The sequence below is a fragment of the Nelumbo nucifera genome, chromosome 1 (genome assembly GCF_055504915.1).
Source record: "Nelumbo nucifera cultivar China Antique chromosome 1, China Antique-T2T, whole genome shotgun sequence".
Lineage (NCBI taxonomy): Eukaryota > Viridiplantae > Streptophyta > Magnoliopsida > Proteales > Nelumbonaceae > Nelumbo > Nelumbo nucifera.
Window position 1 is genome coordinate 114786691 of NC_142649.1, and position 21426 is coordinate 114808116.

The window sequence follows — 21426 nt, forward strand, 5'->3', positions numbered from 1 at the left end:
GTTCGGGTGCCTCCACACTAAAGGCGCAAATTAGTAGAAGAGTTCTGCTAAAGCCTAAAAGGAGAAGCCAACGTTTCCAACTCACCCGTTCTCGACAACACGGTGTTTCTGTTTACTGCGGAAACTTCAACTCGTTCGATCTCCAAATCTAAGTATTCGATTCGTCAAAAAAAATTAATTCCGCGTTGGGCGTGATTCGTCGATAACTATCGTTCTCGTTCGATTCGGGAACATGTTTTCCAATAAGATCGACTTGAGAAATCTTATCGGGATATCATCTCTTTCAAGGATCACGGACTTCTGACTTTCTTCGGAGATTTGTTCGGAGTAAGTTATTCTGAAATTGTGGATTATTTCTTCTGCTCGAAGGTCGGAGAAAAGCTCCGATCTGAGAAATGATTACTCGTGCTAAGCTCGTCGAGCAACTCAGAGATTATAACCTTCGGTCACAGCAAAAGCGTGCGGCCCTTGTAATATTCTCTCCAAAACATCAAATCACAACCAGGTACTTTTCTCCTATTTTCTCGAATAAATGTGCACTTTATCGATTTTTTTTTATTAAGACCATCATGCTAGATTTCGTGCTCGAAATTTGATTTTACCAATTTGTTCTCCTGATCAGAAGTTTGTCTAGATGCTTTATGGATCATTATAGATTAACGGGCACCGGTAAAATGTGGAGGGTATGAAGTTAAGTTTCTATTGTGACATATATAGATATTTAATTAATTATAGCACAGGCGATGGTAAGTTGTAGTTTAGAATGAATTAATGATAGCTACTGGATTCAAATTCAATAATCCAGTTTCTGCCTTTGAGGAATCTGGCGGTAATCATAAGAATTTGAATGGCTTGCGCCAGTAGATCGGCTGATAAAATGCACCTCTATCGCAAAATTGTGACTTGGATCCCGACTTATCCATGAAGGGAAACACGAAAAGCTCGTGGTGGTTAACCTTTTCTTCTAATGCTTTTGACAATAAGGACAAATAAGAATCCCACTTAATAACCTATAAAATTAACTTAAAAATACTAATTAATGGATTTTCCTTATGTACTCCAGGAGAATAATTTAACATTGCTGAAGTCTCTTCATCTTCTTCAGTGTTTTTTTCCTTCTAGTTATCGTCTTCAGTGTTTCTGTAGCCGTAAAACATTTAAATCTGCAGTCTTTTAGAAAAGATTGTAACTGTTTGATGCTTACTCCATGAATCATATCATAATGCACAATAAACTAACCCATGAACAAGTATGCATTAATCATGTAAAGAATACCGAGAGTTTTCTGACTTAGGTGGGATCTATCTTCTAAAAGAAAAGTGTGTCGTCCAAATAATGAAGGTTTTCCTTTATCTCTATGGAGTTGAATTACATCTTAGTCTCAAGCCCACAAATATAGAGTGGATAATGGATCCAAAAATTTCAGCATGTAATTCATGAATAGGAGCAGAGTATGGGTTTTCTGAAGGGATAAAGGCTAAAGAGTTTCTAAAGAATAATTTATAGGTGGTTATGGTAAGGTTTATGAAGAGAATAAAAGGATTAGAATGGGAGAAAGGGGGACATTCTTTTATAATAGCACACTGTAGAACCTCAAATGGAATATACAAACAAAATGTATAATTTCAAGAAACCTAGAGTGCTACCTTTCACATTGTGACAATAGAAAAAAGAAGAAACAAGGAAGAGAGAAGATATGTATTGATAAAAAAAGAGAGAGAGAAGATATGTGAAGAACTAGAGATTTGCAAGTTGTATTATGAAGGACAACTACTAATAATTAAGAGATCATAAAACAATAATATGCATAGAAGTAACAGAAAAAATAGAGAGGAAAGAGACAGACATGTATCAATTTGGTTTCTATAAGAAGTAATTTCACTCCAATTTTCAATTCTAAATTCTACTATGGGCCTTTTATAGATGTAGACAATAAGGTTGGGCAGGCACTGACAAGAAATTTGCTTATATTCTTAAACAACCAAGTACTTAATTATCTAATTTGACTATAATAGTCACCAACTAATTTTTTGCCGGTATAATCGTCATTACTTTCCCGGATTACATTGAATTCTCATAAGATATTGGTCTCTTTAGATACTTATGTTTTTAAATAACTAAGTACTTCTTACCAAATTTTGACTATGATGATCACTAACTGATGTCTTACCAATATAATGTTTCATTACTTTCCCAACTTACATTGAATTGCCAAGATATTGCTCTTTAGATAGGCACTTGAAAAATCTTTTCAGAGATGCCAGAATAAACTGAAACATGCAATTTTTTTATCTATCTTAATGGGCGTAAATACTTAAATAGTATTGATATCTCAACTTCACTTTATTTAAAATCTAAAAATTCGCTAATGGTACTTTTTAACCTATTTTTACTGTCTAGACTAATCAAAGACACTCCTAGGGCAATTTTAGTTTAGACAACTACACCAAAAAATCATTAACATTCATAAGATTCCAAAAAATTATGAAACTAGCATTGCAAATATTCTCCATGGTTTTCTTCTTCTTCAATGTCTACATCACATACAAATACCTAGAAGTATACTGTAAGGTCCATTTCCACTATCCACTAAACATATACAAAGTTTGGTTGAGGAAGACCAGTTTGTTGCTGATTAAGAAAGATCACTTTGTTGCATAATGTCAAGCTGGGGAGGAAGTGGGACTTAGACATGCAAAATATAAAAGAGAGCAGTAGTTTTATAATAGAATTTCATGTAGGATCTTCACCTTGTGGTTAGTTTACTCTCCATGCATGCACACACACAAAGGAAAAAAGGAAAACCTTCTAGCTTGTTTTAAATGAAGGTAAAGTTATTATCTTTAAAATGGAACATAGGGCCTGTTTGGGAGGGCTCAAGCTTTGTTTGAGTTGCTTCTGCTGAGCTTTGAAGAAGCTACTAAAAGAAGCTTCAACAGTAAGCCATTTTTATGGTTGAAGAATGGCAAGTTTGGGCTCTCCTGATTTTTCACCAAACATTGATTATAGGCTTTCTTGGTAAGGCCTCTTTTTTGTGGTTAAACAGCATTTTACTGGTGGCAATAGTAGGCAAATTTGACTTTTACAAAATCCTCCCTGATTGTGGTTCATTTGTGCAATCCTATCCAACTGAATCATTGCTTTCCCATGTTTTAGAAGTAGAACTAGGGGCTTCATCAACCCATTGTGGGAAGATATTTATGGACACTTCTGCTCATTTTAATTTTTCAGTCCTATTAAACCTCTACAGCTTGAGAGATCTAGATCCTTTGAGTTCCAGAACATTGTTGATTAATTTCAATATCTGAATAAGCCATCACTGGTTGTACTTTTAGCTTCCATTAAATTCTATTACATTTCAGCTAGTTTTTGAAGAGATATTCCCCCTGTTTTGTTTATTCTCACATCAAATTTGGATATTTCTTTGAGTTATGATGTTCTTCTAAAAGATTTTTGTATAAGCTTTATAAGTTGGCAGTAACTCTGACCTCTGAGTCATCCATGGACCTAGGCTTTCTGAGGTGTGGCCTTTACTTAGGTTGTTGTTGATTCTGAATTAATTCTGTGGAATTCAAGTGATTAGTCCCTTCCAGAAAATTCCGAATCTGCCAATAATGCAGGGTTGAAGGCTTGAAATCTACTTGTTTCCATATCCATCTCCGCAAAAGAGCCCAAAGAGTAGAATCTGTAAACTTGCTAAATTTTGACTCCTATATTCATCTCTCAATTCCAATTCCACCCTAGTCTGGAGAAATACAGGGTACAGTGAAAATTATCTAAGTGTAATAAGTGATTGAAGCAAGCACCACTTATTATTTGTTGTTCATGGAACTGCTTTCTTTACTCTATTAACCTTTTAAAACTTTTGCAATGACATGAATACTGCTCCTACACATGGTCATTGAGGATAAACCAAAAAAATTACTCCAATAAACCAAAATACAAAAAAAAAAAATCTATTTAGACTTCAAAGATATCAGACTTCAGATTTCCAAATGCTACCTTAGTAAATCTTGAAAAATTTTTCATTATCTATATTGTTTTGAGAATCTAATCAAATATTTGATTGTAGAGAACCTTCTTCCTATCACCTGTGGTCCATTTTGAGTAAGAAATCAATTTCATGAGCCTGCTGGAATGGGCCTGATTTTGAGGGTTTTGGGCTAAACTCAACAACTTATTGGGGGTTTGGGCTTGCTGGTGCAATTTGCACACCTGTGATATTTGGGCTGATCAGCTGATGTCATATGGATCTGTAAAAGTCCAATAGATGGCCCATCATGAGCCACTTGATGACCCTTAGAGATTGAAGAAAAGATTGTGTTCACGCTTCTCTTCTCATGAGTATGTTGACTTTCTATACTTTAACATGAACTCTATACTTTTCTTATGAAAATTATGAATAATTATTAAGGAAATATGGATATGGTACCTAGGGAACTACCCTAGGATCTATGTTTTCTATATAAAAAAAATCCATTGCCTAGGCGACAAGGCACCCCCTTGACACCCAACCTCACCTTGGTGCCTTGAAAACTATGCAACTGCTCTGACTCCATTCTCTTTCCTCCCCTACCAAAAAACAGTGCAACACCTGCACCGTGACTATAATGATGACCATGCTTGTTGCATCAAGGGCATATTAACATCAATTGAAGCAGCTTGAGTGTAAGCATCCTGGAAATTTAATAGTGAAACCCTTGAATTTGAAGAAGCTGAAACCAATTAATCATGCCCTCTAAGACTGGGTTTGGGGAGTGGATGCCAGATGTGTTTCTTTTGTGGTGGAAGGAAAAGAGTCTCAAATGGTAATTGAACTATAGGTAAGCTAAAAACCTAGATGCAAATTGGGTAGATCTCATCATGCGATGATTGGTGAAGAAGTTTGCAGCTTTTGGGCTACCTCACAATTTCAGATTGTACAGCAGCATATTTTCCCCATTTGTTCGATCTCATCTTAGAATGTCTTTATTCTTTGTTCTTGTGTCTGTTTACGGTTCTTGCTTCTCTCAGGATCAATTTATCTTATAAACATATTCAGTGGCAGATGTAATTAATTCTAAAATGCCACCTACACATTTGAAACTTATTTGGATCATCCTTCAACTCATGAAGTTCCCCATTCTTATACTCCCTTAGTTGCCCTGTCAATATCTTCTTCTCACTTTATGCAACTGGACATGGCACTTTTTTTTGCACTCCATGTTTTCAATCCTTTTTGATTGTTTGTGCATATATTATCAGTCTTATTTTTCCTGAAGTTCAAGAAAAGCTATAACTTTTCTCCATTGATGTAAGAATTTGTGTTGATTTCATGCAGGACCGATGAAATTGTGGCTTACTTCTTTGCTGTACTGTTCAGTCTTCTTGTAGTGTCGTCCTATGTGACACTTTACTTCAGACACTTCCATCTTGCAGTTATTGTTATATTCCTTGGTATCCTTCTTCCCATATCCCTGAGAATTTCTAGACATAGAAGTTCGCTTAGAAGGAAAAAGGAGAGAAGAATGTTGCTACCTCTTTCTATGTGATGATTTCCGCTAGTAACCCCATTATGGAGATCCCCATGTTTTCCAGCCTAACAACTTCTGTGAACATAAGATTACTGTTTCCTTTTTTTTTACTTGTTGATTGTACCTTAGCACCCAGGAGGTTGGAGGAATGGTCTTAGTCAGCCATGACAGTAATGGGCCTTCCTTTTGGAGTGGTGGTCTGATCTTATTGTTCAGTCTTCACTGTGTAGACACGAAAGCTGCGAGAATCTGCCAGGGGACTCCTCATTGAAACACCACACACTGGGGCTTAGCTAAAATGTCTACCAACTTAAATGTTTTTTTCTGTTGGATTGTAAATTTCACCCAGGCTTGGTAAATGGATACTACACTCAAATGTCTCTTATAAAATGAGTTACTAGGTGCACTTCCCCCCCTAATTAGATGAAATCAACTGCACAGTTTGAACAGAAGATGGAGCAAAAAGATGAGTTATGGCATTATTCCACGAGTTCGGCCCACAACATGAAACCTTCCTTTTAAAATCAGTGCAAACTATGAACACGTGGATTTGAATCTTTATGGTTTCAAAATGTTCCCCCACGCTATGTCAGCCTCATAAATTCACTTGCTGCTGAGGGATTGGGGCTAGGCCATGATACTTGCATAAAAATTTTAAGTTTTGCTCTTTAATGTCAGGTGTATATAGCCTACACTAATAGGGTTTTCTGTCATGTGGAGTACTGGAATACTGTTTCCAAGCATGATCTGCAAAGCTGGTACTTGTGCATTTAAGGCATGTTCCTGTTTGTTTCTGTCAAATATCCCCACAAGGCTGGTTTAGGCAGGGTAAATGCAAATGCTCGTGTTTTATATTCGTGATGGTGTTTGTGGGCATTCCTGAATCCACATATAATATAAATGGCAACTTTTTATTTGCCACTGCCAGGCAACAAAAAGAAATGGTTAAGAGTAGGCCAAGGAATTTGAACTACTCAAAAGTCGTGTTATTGCTATACGATAGCATGATTTGAATGTTGATTTTTATAAACCTCCCGAAGTTGAAGATTAAGAAATGTAAATCCCTTTATCAGGTTCCTTCTGCTATCAACCCCTTGGGGCGTGGCAGTAGGCGTATACGACTAGCATGTACCATTGAGTTTGTATAGATATCTTGTAGGGCAAATTTCTTAAACTGTCCTTACTGTTTAGCTAATTGACAAATTATACCTTTATTGTTTAACCATTATCTTAAACTATTCTTTTTGTTTTTGGCAATTGACTAATTCTATCCTTATCCTCCCTTCTTCACCATCTTTCCTTTCAGTAGGGGCAAACCGAATGACGGGTTGGTGGGCTCATGCATGCCATTGCTGCCGCTGCTCACTATCATGCTAAGTTTGTTGGCATGTGGCCTGAACGATGGAAAGAAGGAGACAGAGAGGAGGGACAACCTGGGGAAGAGGGAAGAAGAAAAGGGGGAGAGAATGGGAACTAGAGAGAGTATGGGAGAAGGGAGAGGCTTCTTATTGCCGGTGGTTGGAGAGGGATAGAACGAACAGAGGTGCTTCGATCATCATTGAATCCGGATGTACTCCATGGATGACCAACATAGAACAAAGGTGCTTTGATCCACTTCGATAGATGGGACTCCCAACATTGACAAGCTGAGAGATTTCGAGAATTTCTCCAAAATTGGAGGTCTCTAAGCATGTGCCACTTCATGTTGCCTCCTTGAACCCTAACCCTTCGAACTGTCTTGTTACTCGGTTGCTTCATCTTCGCCAGTTGTTGCCCGAGCTCATGCTTTAGCTTCTTCCTCAAGCCTTCTTTTTGCCTCCTTTGTCTCATCTCTTGTGCATGGAATCATGAGAAATACCCATTGTTGCAGAAAAATGGCAGTTGTTGCTTTTTGGATCCCTTTCCTTCCCCGATCTTTGAAATTTATGTTATAGAAGTAAGTTGGGCAAGGGTGGTTAAAAGCCTAAACTAAGAGAAAATAGGCATGATAGTTTCTGATGATGTGCATTTTGGCAGCTCCCAGTTGGCTAGTGATTCAGATGCTTGGTTGAATAATCCCTACCTGGAAGGTGGCTTGGACACCTAGCTGAATGGTTCCTATCTGGAAGGTAGTTTAGACGTCTAACTGAATGGTGACGAGCTGGAGAGGTGGCTCTGATGCCTAGCTGAATGGTGACGAGCTAGAGATGTGTATTTGATGCGTAACTGAGTGGTGACGAGCTGGAGAGGTGGCTTTGATGCCTAATTGAGAGGTAACGAGCTGGAAAGGTAGCTAGGATGCCTAGCTAAATGGTGACAAATTGGAGACGTGACTCTGATGCCTATCTGAATGGTGACGAGATGGAGAGGTGGCTTTGATGCCTAACTGAGTGATGACAAGCTGGAGAGGTGGCTCTGATGCCTAGCTAAATGGTGACAAGCTGGAGAAGTGGCTTTGATTCCTAACTGATAGGTGACGAGCTGGAGAGGTGGCTCTGATGCCTAGCTGAATGGTGACGAGCTGGAGAAGTGGCTTTGATGCCTAATTGAGTGGTGATGAGCTGGAGAGGTGGCTCTGATGCCTAGTTGAATGGTGACGAGCTGGAGAGGTGGCTCTGATGCCTAGTTGAATGGTGACGAGCTGGAGAGGTGGCTCTGATGCCTAACTGAATGGTGACGAGCTGGAGAGGTGGCTCTGATGCCTAGCTGAATGGTGACGAGCTGAAAAGTGGCTCTGATGCGACCTACAAGGAAACAATGTCAGAGTGCCCGGGTTGCTTTACCCGAGGTGGGCACTCCGATGCTTAAGTTAGCGAATCAGAGATTTTAAGATAGCAAAATGTGAGAGAGTTAGAGAGCTGCGAGAACTAAAAATTACGCATCTACCTGGGTCTCAGGGGCTGATGCCCTTATATAGTGGGGTTGCCGTGGGTCTTGCAAAACGCTCCTGGAATCGACCCACGACGTAGAGGTCCGTTCCGCTTTGGAAGGAGGATAGTGTGCCAGTTAATAAGGCTTATTGCTTCCCTTCGATTCGAGCGGGATGAGGATAAGGCCTACGGTTACGCGGCGTGATCCCGAAAGGTTTGGAGACAACTGGAAAGCTTCTAGAAAGGTAGGTCGCCAAGTTGGCGACAGGCAGATTGCTAGGTCGCCAGGTCGGCGGCAAAGGTAGGTCGCTAGGTCGACGATAGAAGTAGATCGCCAGGTCGACGGCAAAGGCATGTCTCTAGGTCGGCGGCAGAAGTAGGTCACCAGGTCGATAGTAGAGGTAGGTTGCCAGGTTGGCAGCAGAAGTAGGTCACCAGGTCGGCGGCAGAGGCAGGTCGCCAACTTGGACCCCATTTTGGCTAAGGCAAGTTGTCGCCTAGGTGATGCTGGGATGTAGTCCAACTGTTCTGATATGCCATGCGTCATGATGTTAGTGGAGGGCCAAATCTGCCCTCATCAATTGCCCTCATTAAACAGAGGGCTCGCGACCTATGGGGTGGCCTCACATTCTGTTGGCCGCCAACTCTCGCAGAGAGCACGTAGAACTCGACATATGGGGGTGGCCTCACAGTTAGGGAGATTTTGTCTGGGCAAGACTGCGAGAACTCATTTGGGCTAATCATTTTGTTTTTGCCCCCTTAGGGGGTTCTTTCGATCAAGCGCTGTTGTTGTTGCTTGGAGATGTTATTACTTGAGGCTCAAAGAATTGGGTGAGAACATAGCCTTTTGTAGTGCTTCCCACAAACGGCGCCAATTGATGAATGCGCATTTTGGCAGCTCCTAACTGGCTAGTGACTTAGATGCTTGGCTGAATAATCCCTACCTGGAAGGTGGCTTGGATGCCTAGCTGAATGGTTCCTACCTAGAAGGTGGCTTGGACGCCTAACCGAATGGTGACGAGCTGGAGAGGTGGCTCTGATGCCTAGCTGAATGGTGACGAGTTGGAAAAGTGGTTTTGATACCTAACTAAGTAATGACGAGCTGGAGAGGTGGCTTTGAAGCTTAATTGAGTGGTAACGAGCTAGAAAGGTGGCTAGGATGCCTAGTTAAATGGTGACAAGCTGGAAAGGTGGCTCTGATGCCTAGCTGAATGGTGACGAGCTGGAGAGGTGGCTTTGATGCCTAACTAAGTGGTGATGAGCTAGAGAGGTGGCTCTGATGCCTAGCTGAATGGTGATGAGTTGGAGAAGTGGCTTTGATGTCTAACTGAATGGTGACGAGCTGGAGAGGTGGCTCTGATGCCTAACTGAGTGGTGACGAGCTGGAGAGGTGACTTTGATGCCTAGCTGAATGGTGACGAGTTGGAGAAGTGATTTTGATGCCTAACTGAGTAGTGACGAGCTAGAGAGGTGGTTCTGATGCTTAGTTGAATGGTGACGAGCTGGAGAGGTGGCTCTGATGCCTAGCTGAATGGTGACTAGTTGGAGAGGTGTCTCTGATGCCTAGTTGAATGGTGACGAGCTGGAGAGGTGGCTCTGATGCCTAGCTGAATAGTGACGAGTTGGAGAGGTGGCTCTGATGCGACTTACAAGGAAAAAGTGTCAGAGTACCCGGGTTGCTTTACCCGAGGGTGGGCACTCCGATGCTTAAGTTAGCGAATCGGAGATTTTAAGATAGCAAAATGTGAGAGAGCTGGAGAGCTGTGATAACTAACATTTGCGCATCTACCTACGTCTCAAGGTCTAATGCCCTTATATAGTTGGGCTGCCGTGGGTCTCGAAACGCTCCCGGAATCCTTGACCCACGACGTAGAGATCTGTTTCGCTTTGGAAGGAGGATAGCGTGCCAGTTAATAAGGCTTACCGTTTCCCTCTGATTCAAGTGGGATGAGGATAAGGCCTACGGTTACGTGGCGTGATCCCAAAATGTTCGGAGACAATTGGCAAGCTTGTAGAAAGGTAGGTCGCCAGGTTGGTGACAGAGGCAGGTCGCCAGGTCGGTGGCAAAAGTAGGTCGCCAAGTCGGCAGTAGAGGCAGGTCGCCAGGTTGGCAGTAGAAGTAGATCACCAAGTCGGTGGCAGAGGCAGGTCGCCAGCTGGGACCCCATTTTGGCTAAGGAAAGTTGTTGCATAGGTGATGCTGGGATGTAGTCCAGTTGTTCTAATATTTCAAGTGTCATGATGTCAGTGGAGGGCCAAATCTGCCCTCATCAGTTTCTTTTTTGAAACAAAAGCAAGTTAGCAACAAGCCACACTTAGCAACTCGGTGAGTGGGTGGTGTGTAGTTAGTTGGCTTGGCTGAACTCAATCAAAACAAATCTCCTAGGACTAGGACAACTGATCCCCTTTTCGTGTGTCTAACTCCGACTAGAACTAGAAGGTTTAGCAGATTGTCAGCTTCCTTATTCCTTAACTCGTTGTGTATCGTGACACTTTCTTTGTGTTTGGGGACAAAGCCCTTTACATTTATGGAATAAGAGGCAGAGCCATTTTTTTTGTTTTTGAAGTTTCTGGTTTTGGTTGGGGCATGTTCAGAGGCCAACCAAGACAGTGTCCTCACCGTTTGTGCTTGTTTAATAGAAGCGGTTGTTGGCCTTTTGGGTTTCTATGGTGGTGGCCAGACTGGCGTGGCTGAGCTCAGTTTTTTCTATTTCTATTTGCGGTGTGCTTTCTGGGATCTTGGTGCCTAGGCTGTATTATTATTCACAATAGAAAACACCTAGAAACTTCTCCTTCTCCGTTCCTCTCTCTGTTATCCTTATTTTAGAAAATAAATATGCATGCCTTCTCCCTCTCATTCAATTGAACACACTACAAGGCTTGTGGCGTCGAGGAGGAAGAGAACGGAAGTAGTGGATATGCTGGCAGCCATGATTTGCGGAATAGTGAGGTGGGTTTGGGACTTGGTGATGGCAACAACGGTAAAACTGACATTTCATCCTTTCTATTAGAATTTATGGACAATAACAATTTGTTAGAAAAAAGGATGGTACAAGACAATAGTTAAACAATAAGGATACAATTAGTCAATTAGCTAAATCATAAGGATAGTTTAAGAAATTTGCCCTATCTTGTATTCCAATGGTATACTATGTGCATTTGGGGAGACAAGTGGGTAAATTCTTCCAAAACTGGAAGGAAATTAAGGTTGTTTTACCAGTCAAGACAATAGTTAAATAGTAAAGGTAGTCAATTAACTAAACCATAAGGATAGTTTAAGAAACTTGCCCTATCTTGTACTCCAAGGGTATACTATGTGCATTTGGGGAGACAAATGAGTAAATTCTTAAGAAATTGGGAGGAAATTAGGGTTGTTTTACCGGTTAAGAACTTAAGACTCTTCTTTTTTGTAAATTACTTACCCATGTTCTTTTATTTCCTAGGTAAATAAGGTAATGGTCATTTTAGCCATAAAAATCCATTATTAAAAGAAACATTTTTGTCCCATTCAAGTGTTGACAACTTTTCTCTCGGGTGGGTAAGCGATACCTAGGAAAATAAAGTTTCCCTAGTCCTCACATAAATCTAAAAAAATAACAAGGGTTTCTTTGTAAATGGGAACCAAAATCCCGTTGACCAACTCTCCCCCTCTCACAATCCAAAAAAAGAATCCCCTTAAGATAAATGATGAATTTCATAGGGGGCTCACCTCACCCCTGGATGTTGGTCCATGTTACCAAACTATGTAAATGTCGTCTTCTCTATATTTGCTTGTTTTACTTGCACTAGTAAAAGTGTATATGCATTGCACATGGCAATATCAAATGATTATGATGATAATAGTCAGCAACCAAATGACCTTATTGGTTGAACCATTTAACCTATTTAACCAGGAAAATGGACTTTGATTAAGGCATTAATTCTTTTTTCTTTGCATTTTAGCCATTTCTATCTTTACTAACTTAAGGCAGTTGAAAAAATACTTATATTTTTTGTTTTTTCTTTATTTCAACTATATAATTTTTTCCCTTTTAATAATTTATTATTATTTTTTAATTAAATAGGGTCGTATCAGATTTGGATATCCAACATATTAATCGGATTCAGATTTGAATCAATATTTATGAGATTTGATCAGATCTTCGGATCGAATCAAATTCAAATATACCCTAATTCAAATTCGATCCGATCTATTTGCATCCCTATCAAACCACTTGCCTACAATGACCTAGTTAATTAAATCATTGAATTATTTGAAATGGTTAGTGGGGTCATGTGTTAGACATTAGTGCTCCTTATTTTTTATCCTAATTTTTATCCCAGTTCTATCATTAAGAAAAATAATTCTCATTAATCACACTTTTTTTTTATATGATGAGTATATAATATTGTAGAATGTACCCAAAATTATTTACATTTTCTAGAATTTTATGTATCTTATTATTTAATAATAACATCATGTGTTGATCCATTTGACATGGATAGTTGAACCACTAAACCACCACTTGGATGGAGAAACAATTTTTTCTTTTTTGGTTGATTTTAAATCATGTTTTACATTTTCATCATCAATAAAAGTAATTCTTATTTTTGCATTTTTTTATACGTGACAATACCAAATGATGATGATGATAATAATCAATAAGCAAAGAACCTTACTAGTTGAAACATTAACCTATTTAACTAGGAAAATGGACTATGATTAAGACATTAATTCATTTTTTTTGTACTTTAGCCATTTCTATCTTTAATAACAGTAATTCTCATTTTTTCAAACATATTTTTGTTTAATATGAAGAATATACAATATTAATGCATGTTCAATTTTTTTTATAAAATTCTATATTTTTATTTTTTTATTATTTAATTTATGAGATAAAATTACTTATTTACCAAGAGGAAATGTAATTCCAATGTATTGTTCGAACATTGGTTTTTAATATTGTGGTCAAATCAATTATTTATATTATATTACATATTATTTATATAATATATATTATTTATTATTTATTTATAAATATGTTATTTATATTGCACTTTTGTAAACTTTTTATATGATGGAAACAGTTGAAAAAATACTTATATTTTTTGTTTTTTATTTCAACTGTTATAAGATCCGGCCGAATCTTTGGATCAGATCAAATTTGGATTTGTTTGCATCCCTACCAATTCACTTGCCTACGGTGACCTAGCTAATTAAATTATTGAGCCATTTGACATGGTTAGTTGGGTCATGTGTTAGACATTAATGCTCTTTATTTTTATCCAATTTCTATCATTGATGAAAATAATTCTTATTAATCACACTTTTTTATATGATAAATATATAATATTATAGAATGTACCCAAAATTATTGACAAATTTCTATATTTTCTAGAATTTTATGTATTTTATTATTTAATAATAACATCCATTTGACATGGATAGTTTAACCATTAACCCATCACTTGGATGGAAAAATCATTTTGTTTTTCGGTTAATTTTATATCATGTATTCCATTTTCATCATCAATAAAAGTAATTCTTATTTTCACATTTATTTATTTTTTAATATGGTGAGTGTATAGCGATAGAATTGTATCAAAATGCTTTATACAAAGCTTATATTTTTCTTTGAGTTTATATGTATGTATTTGACCCGGAATGTTAGATCATTGACCTACCTACCATCTAGATATGGAAATGGTTTCATTTTCAAAATGGTTTTAAATTTTGTATCTTATTTATATCATTGATAAAATAATTATTATTTATTATACTTATTTTTGTTTATATTATTAGTATATAATAGTATAGATGTGCCCAAAATTGTTTCATATTTTTTGTATTATTCTATTTTAAAAAATTTATTTTTAATTATACATCATGGATTAACCTATTTGACTTGAAAGGTTGAACCACTAACCCACCCCCTGGATAGGATGATGGTTTAATTTTCCGTCGGTTTTAAGTTGTATGTTTGATGTTCATCATTAATAAAATAATGTCTATTTTATCATAGTTGATTTTTAATATGACAAATATATAATAACAGAAATGTGTCCAATTTTTTTCAAAATTTCATTTTTTTTCTATATTTTTTGTATTTCTTATATTTATAAATTTGCATTATTTATTTATGACATCATGAAATTATCCATTTGACCCAAATGATTGAAGTACTTATCTACGAGGCCATGACCTAAATGAAAAATATGATTTCATTTCTAGGTTTATTTTAAAAATATAAAACTTCATTCTATTAATAATTATTGTGTATGGATTAGTGGAATTTAATGAAAATAAACAAAAGTATTTTTTATATTTCTAAATTTGTATTATTTATTTCTGACATCATGAAATTATCCATTTGACCCAAATGGTTGAACTACTTACCCACCACCTAGATGAAAAATAGAGTTTCATTTCTATGTTTATTTTAAAAATATAAAATTTCATTATATTAATAATTATTGTGTATAGATTTATTAGTGGAATTTAACGATGATAAACAAAAGTATAAATATTGGATTCAATGAGAGAGAATGTGATTTTTTTAATGACTTAAATGTGAGACTTAATAAGAGGTAATTGAATGTACTTAATGATACCCTTTTAATTACATTTTCTACCCTTTCAACGGAGATGAACTAATTCAAGAGGAGGGGTATTTCAGTAAAGAAAAATTCTAGAAGCCAATACCTAGATGAAAAATATGATTTCATTTCTATGTTTATTTTAAAAATATAAAATTTCATTCTATTAATAATTATTACGTATGGATTTATTAGTGGAATTTAATAATGATAAACAAAAGCATAAATGTTGGATTCAATAAGAGAGAATGTGATTTATTTAATGACTTAAATGTTAGACTTAATGAGAGGTAATTGAATTTACATAACAGTATTCTTTTAATTACATTTTCTACCCTTTCAATGGAGATGAACTAAATTCAAGATGAGGGGTATTTCAGTAAAGAAAATTTACAGAAGCCGATACCTCCTCATTCACAGTTTTATAAGTAGTATAAATAGATATAGATGGATTTCTCTATTCTTGATTTTTACACTGAGAATGGCCAGCCGATCTGCAAAATTGGGCTACGCCACTTTTATGGGCACAAAGTTTCCCATCTGAACTAGGGATCAATGTAAATTTCTATCAGCATATAAATAAAGCCTGTGTTAAAATTGGTAATCCATCAGCTGCTATTCATCAAAGTTCATGAGGTTCTGTTGGTCAAAGTTCTTCCTGTATTATATAAATTGCCTCTGTTGAATCAGTTTATGGAGGGCCTTCTTCCTGTAATTAATAATCAGTTTGTGACTGATCTACCTTGGAACCAATTATGAGGCATAAAGAAAAAGTGAAGTTTGTTTATGAGAGTTAATAATTTATTTCCTATTCTCACAATAAAGGCTAGGTCCATCTAGAAAGATAAAATTATGAAAAGCGGCAGCCAAGAGACACAACCACCATTTTTTAATCAAACTACAGAACTCCTAATGTTGTCCAATCCATCCCTTTCCCCTTTCTGTGAAACATCCTTTTCCATTCACTCGTGCAGAGCAGATGTGGGTATTTTTTTTTATTCATCGATGTGGGGTTGATGATGAGCTGGGAAGGGAATATATAGCTGCATGTGTATACCCAACCCAGATGATTCATGTTCATCACTCGCCAACCAATAACAAAATACCAACACAACAGCTTTCGCGTTCCCATTCCATTCATTACTCTGTTAGACAAGACTTAAAAGCCATGAAAGATTGAAACCCTGCAGCTCGGGTTATTTTTTATAGAAAGCAAATTCTTATTTCCATCTCATGTGATGTGAGTACTGGGTGGGCCAGGAATTCCTGATTGGGGCATGTGGGCCCTTCAATGATTCCAATTCAATAATTTACAGCAACCAGGTGAGCAAGGACATGCCCTTCAAATCACTTCTCTTCATTTTTAATTAATAATTTACGCAAGGAAAAGGAAAAGGATATTAATTAATTAAGAAATAGTGAGGAAATTAATGGTTCCTTATAAGGTATATAGGAGTGCAATTAAATAGGTTGAGTGCAAAATTTTAGGTTACTTTTTCTTTATATTTAATTTTTTTCTTATTTATTTTTGAGAAGGAATTAATATAATTTCCGCCTCATATGAAAGAGAATGAAGGGAGTCCCGATCTGCTGTCCACACAAACTTTACCCACATCCACCCATATAACAGGGCAATCATACATGGAGAACATCTTATCCTCCTATATAGTATTATGTAGGGGGAGATATTTCCAATTCACGGGGGTAGTGTGTTATGAGTAGATGTGGGCAGAGTTCTAATGGGCAGGAGATCTGGAGTTGAATGAAGGTGGGAGGAAGAGGGGGGACCTCCGGATCTTCTACCCACAGGAACTCTATCCATGTCTACCCACAAAACACCATGGTTATGAATTGGGAACATCTTCCTATGCAAAATAATGTATAAATATAAGAGATATTTCCTATGTGTGGCTGCAATGTAATATGGGTAAGGTGAGTAGAAAATCTGAGCTGGGAGGGGGCATTTGTTTGAGAGTGAGATAAGAAACAAGATGATGTGGTGGTTTCCATTTTATATAAGAAAGAATTGTAGGAGAAAGGTGATACAAATGAAAAAAAAAAGTACAAATTTTATACCAGGTAGAAATGCGAATTATGGTTACAAACAACGAGCTGCAGAACTTAATTCTGGGTACATTTTTTTTTATTGAGTTCAGATTTGCATTGTAAAGTGTAAACAAACAGGGCCAAGAAATCATAAACACTATTTCTCAAGATAAATTAATTATTGAAATGGTTCCTCTGCATCTCTGCTTTTAGCCTCTTGGGGTACCACGTGTATAAATGGATATTTAATCTAATTTGTTTGAGTTATAGAGGTTTATTAAGGCTTTTGTTAATAGTAGGTAGCTACATCGGTCTACTTAGAGGGAGAAAAGAACCCAGACTTATATTGAAGGTGTAGTCTACTTAGACTCATTTGCTTCATGAGAGATGAGAGAAGGTCATTGCAGAAGAGAGAATCCAAGCCAATATAGGTGTCAACAGTGAAGCTGTGGAGTCCCCTTCTAATAGTTAGCCTTGATTACACCTAGTGAGATTATTATCTCATTTTCCAATTTCCACAATTCATGAATTGAGAGTTCCAAATTCATAAATTAATGATATGGGGATTGGGGAGGAGTCACTCTCATTTTTCCTATACACTGACAAAGATATCTCTACTACTTCTAGGCTCTAGCTTCATTTTTTTTGCTTTCAATTCAATGCTTCCCTCAGCTAGTCAGCTGCTCAGAATCAATTAATTTGGACAAGAAATGCTTTGTCATCAAACAACAAATCTACATTTTCTCAGAAGGTTATCAAATCATTATCAATAAGAGCCAAAACTGCGCATCTCAGTCTCATCTAAAAAGCAATCTCTCTCTCTCTCAGGCAAAAAGAGAGAAAAGCTACCTTAATAAGGTATACAAGTTCTGAATACACACATCTTCTGAATAATGTCAATCATAGTTTTTAAAATTAGACCGGACAGAAAATGGTTATGGGGCCGGATCTCGGGTCGAATAATTTAACTGTTCGGTTCGAATGGATAATCAATTTTAATAAAAATTTAAAAAATAACGGTTAAAAATTGTCATTCAGATTAACTGTTCGATCACTCGAATCAATGAATCATTGACCAAATTAACATTTTTTTTTTGTTAAAAAACAGTTTTGGGGTGAAATGAAACCTGTCAGATGACCAATTATTGATTTTTCTGATTCTGACAGTTCGATCCAGCCCGATTTTAAAAACACTGATGTCAATATATATGTCACTAACACATGGGGTAGTAGTTAAAAGATGAAAATGTAATAACATATCCACTCACTGATTGTAGATAAGTTTTTTAGACCATCCTTGAGCAACACTTATTGATTACAACACATCAGCCACCGGTTTAGCATATGTCAACAACAAAACCTCCTTCCACATCCACGATTTAATGATAGCTGAAGTTCTCTTAAAATTGTTCGCCACTCTACTTCCAAGCTATTTGTCACCCAGCATTGTAGCCCAGCTGCATAAAGAACTTGGTTCTAGCTATGAAGCTTTTTTTTGGGCGCCATCTTATATTTCATATATCATCGAAAATCAATTTCACCATTGTTTTTAGGTCTTTTTTTGTTTGTTTGTTTGTAAAAGCTGCAAATACTTTTTTGGAGTTTGTATGAAAGCCACTTGCTCTTACTTTTGTCTTCTTTGATTAATATGTATGAAATTAAAGGAAGGAATAAAATGTCTATATATCGTTCATTTTGGCCTTTTCTTTTCTGTTTTCACTACAGGCTTCAGCGTTGAGGGTACGAATTTATTTCTTTTCTTGTCGTAGGTCTGTAGAATCTGTAAATGGAGTACGAATAAGTGGATGTATGGTTTAATTTCTTGCTTTGAAGCATCGTCAATGGATAAAGGGTGGTCATAATCTATCAATCCACAGAGGATTCAGAGCTGCAAGGAAAACAAATAAGCAGAAAAATAAAAGAAATAAAGAAAAGAATGTTTTTCAGTTATTGTGCTTTTTTTTAATTTTTATTATATTTTATATTGAAAAAATACTCATTTCCACAATTATAGGCAGTCACAAAATTCTTTAATTAAAGAAACATCCAAAAGTAGAGTCACATCTGCGCCCCACATAATGCATAAATCAAATAGTTATATAAATCATGATTATAGTAATCTTCTCTCTCTAAACTAAATATTAGAGAATTCATGTGGCTAATTGGGTCCCCTATCACCCACCATTTGCAGTATATTTAAGCCATGTTTGGGTGTTTGGCACCCAACTTTAAGAATTCAAACAAGCATTTATTTGCATTTGGTACCCAACTTTAAAAATAAGCATTTATTTTATATTGGACGTTTGGTAGTTTTTTCTCTAATAAATACTTAAATAAACATTTGTAACTATTTTGTCATTCCTTTTCTTTCAAATTTTCAAACTTTGAAAGCACTTTTAGTAAATTATTTTTATAAAAACACTTTTATGAAAGCACTTTTATAAACACTTTTATGAAAGCATTTTTACAAAAGCACTTTTATAAAAGCACTTTTATGAAGGCATTTTTACAAAAACACTTTTATAAAAACACTTAAAAATATACTTTTACAAAAGTACTTTTATGAAAGAAAAGCACTTAAAGTGATTTTATAAAAGTACTTTCATAAAAATATTTTGGTAAAAGTACTTTTATAAAAGTGTTATTAAAAATGCTTTCATCAAAGTACTTTCATAAAAGTGTCTTCATAAAAGTACTTTTTATAAAAGTGCTTTTGTAAAAGTACTTTTATAAAATTCAACTAAAGGATAATTTATAAGTGGTATTTTAAAATTCAACTAGGAATAATTTTGGAAGAAAAAAAAAATTAAGTTAAAAAAGCTGGAAATTTGAGCTTAAAAATAAGCACTTATTTCTGGCTTATTTCCTAAATACCAATAAGTGCTTGATGGCCCAAATAAACACTTATTTTAAATAAGCACTTATTTTTAAGCACTCCCAACCATGGCCTAAAATAGTATTTGGCATTAGAGTCATTTCATCAACATATTTCTGTCATGTAGGCATTTAGCTCTCTCCCTCATTTTTCCTTATTTTATTGAGCATTCTCAAGCCATTTCATGAATGTCTTGAGTTTATTAAATAGCAAGATCAACTTTAAAAAAATGTTAGTTCGATATTATTTTTTACCTATGCTGCCTAATTAATCATAACGCCTTATATATATATATATGCCAAGGTATGACCATTGTATACACAACAACGATACCAAACATTTTCATTACTATAAGATCAAGATTCACTAGTATTTGTAATTGAACCTTTTTGTTTTCATATTAAAATAGTTCAAATATATACAGCAAAAGCACATAATTGAGATTTGAAGGTGACAATGCATCCAACGGTAGGTCCTGATGATCAAGTCGATCCCAATACATATCTCACCATGTGTTATCATAAGATCAAAACCCACCAAAGAGATAATAAGTCCTAAAGCAGCTGGATGATAGACGACATTAATTTAACCAGCGGTTAAGGAAGTTTTATATGAATTATGTGCAATATAACTAATTAATTAAGGATAAAGATTAGTATTAATTCCTTGTATTGATATAAGGGTGCCTTGTTTACATTGTCTAGAGGCCCTGATGGCCTGATTGAAAATGTTTAACTGTGAGACTTATACATTTTGAGTTTATGACTGTGTTTGGTTTGATAGAAAATAAGAGATAAATAGAAAGTTGAAGGAAACTTTTCAAGAAATTTTATTAACTTTTTCCCTCAAGGTTCTATCAAATCAAACATACGCACATAGCCTCTGGACCACATGTAAGAAATCCATGAGACAGAACATCAGCTTGATTGATACCTCTAACCCTTAAATAAATGAATTATTTTCTGAAAACCATCTTTCCCTGTGTTTGAAAAAGGATTCAATTTTGTGGTTGATTAACTTATTCAACTGGGTTTATTCTCTGTCTTTCTGTTATCTAAGGCTCAGGTGCAGATACAAGGTTTAGAAATACTGTGCATGAGATTTTGCATGGTACATATTTTGTATTTACAGTTTTGCACTCTTCTCAAACTGAGCCTAGTACATATAGTAAGCCAAGGGCCACCTGATGCATATCAAAACTACTTGGTTTATTTCCATCATCCAAATCAACACACAGTATAAACACATAATTGGGATGTACATAAGAAGATGATGAATCCTTCCAATGGTGGGTCAACAATAATTCTATGCATATAGAATGAAGTTATTGGCTCGACGCCTACAACCACAATAGACTTACGGCAGACTCTATGATGCATATGAAAAAAACAAAAACATTATTGATTGGACATGATGGTAATTACATTTTGTTAAATATTAAACATGAATCAATAAAAAAGATTTTAACGTGATTAATTGAGATATAGATTTAATATTGCAGTCAATATTGATAAATACATTATATTTGAACTCTAGACTTTTAGACCCAGTATATTGCTTTTACACT

At 36.0% G+C, this 21426-nt stretch overlaps 1 long non-coding RNA gene across 1 annotated transcript; it reads left to right on the forward strand.

Annotated features, from left to right (window-relative positions):
• The first annotated feature begins 211 nt into the window (after nucleotides 1-211).
• Nucleotides 212-5965, forward strand: LOC104601880 (uncharacterized). The gene is made up of 2 exons (XR_735988.3): nucleotides 212-505; nucleotides 5321-5965. It is a non-coding gene; the product is annotated as an uncharacterized LOC104601880 (long non-coding RNA).
• The last annotated feature ends 15461 nt before the right edge of the window (nucleotides 5966-21426 follow it).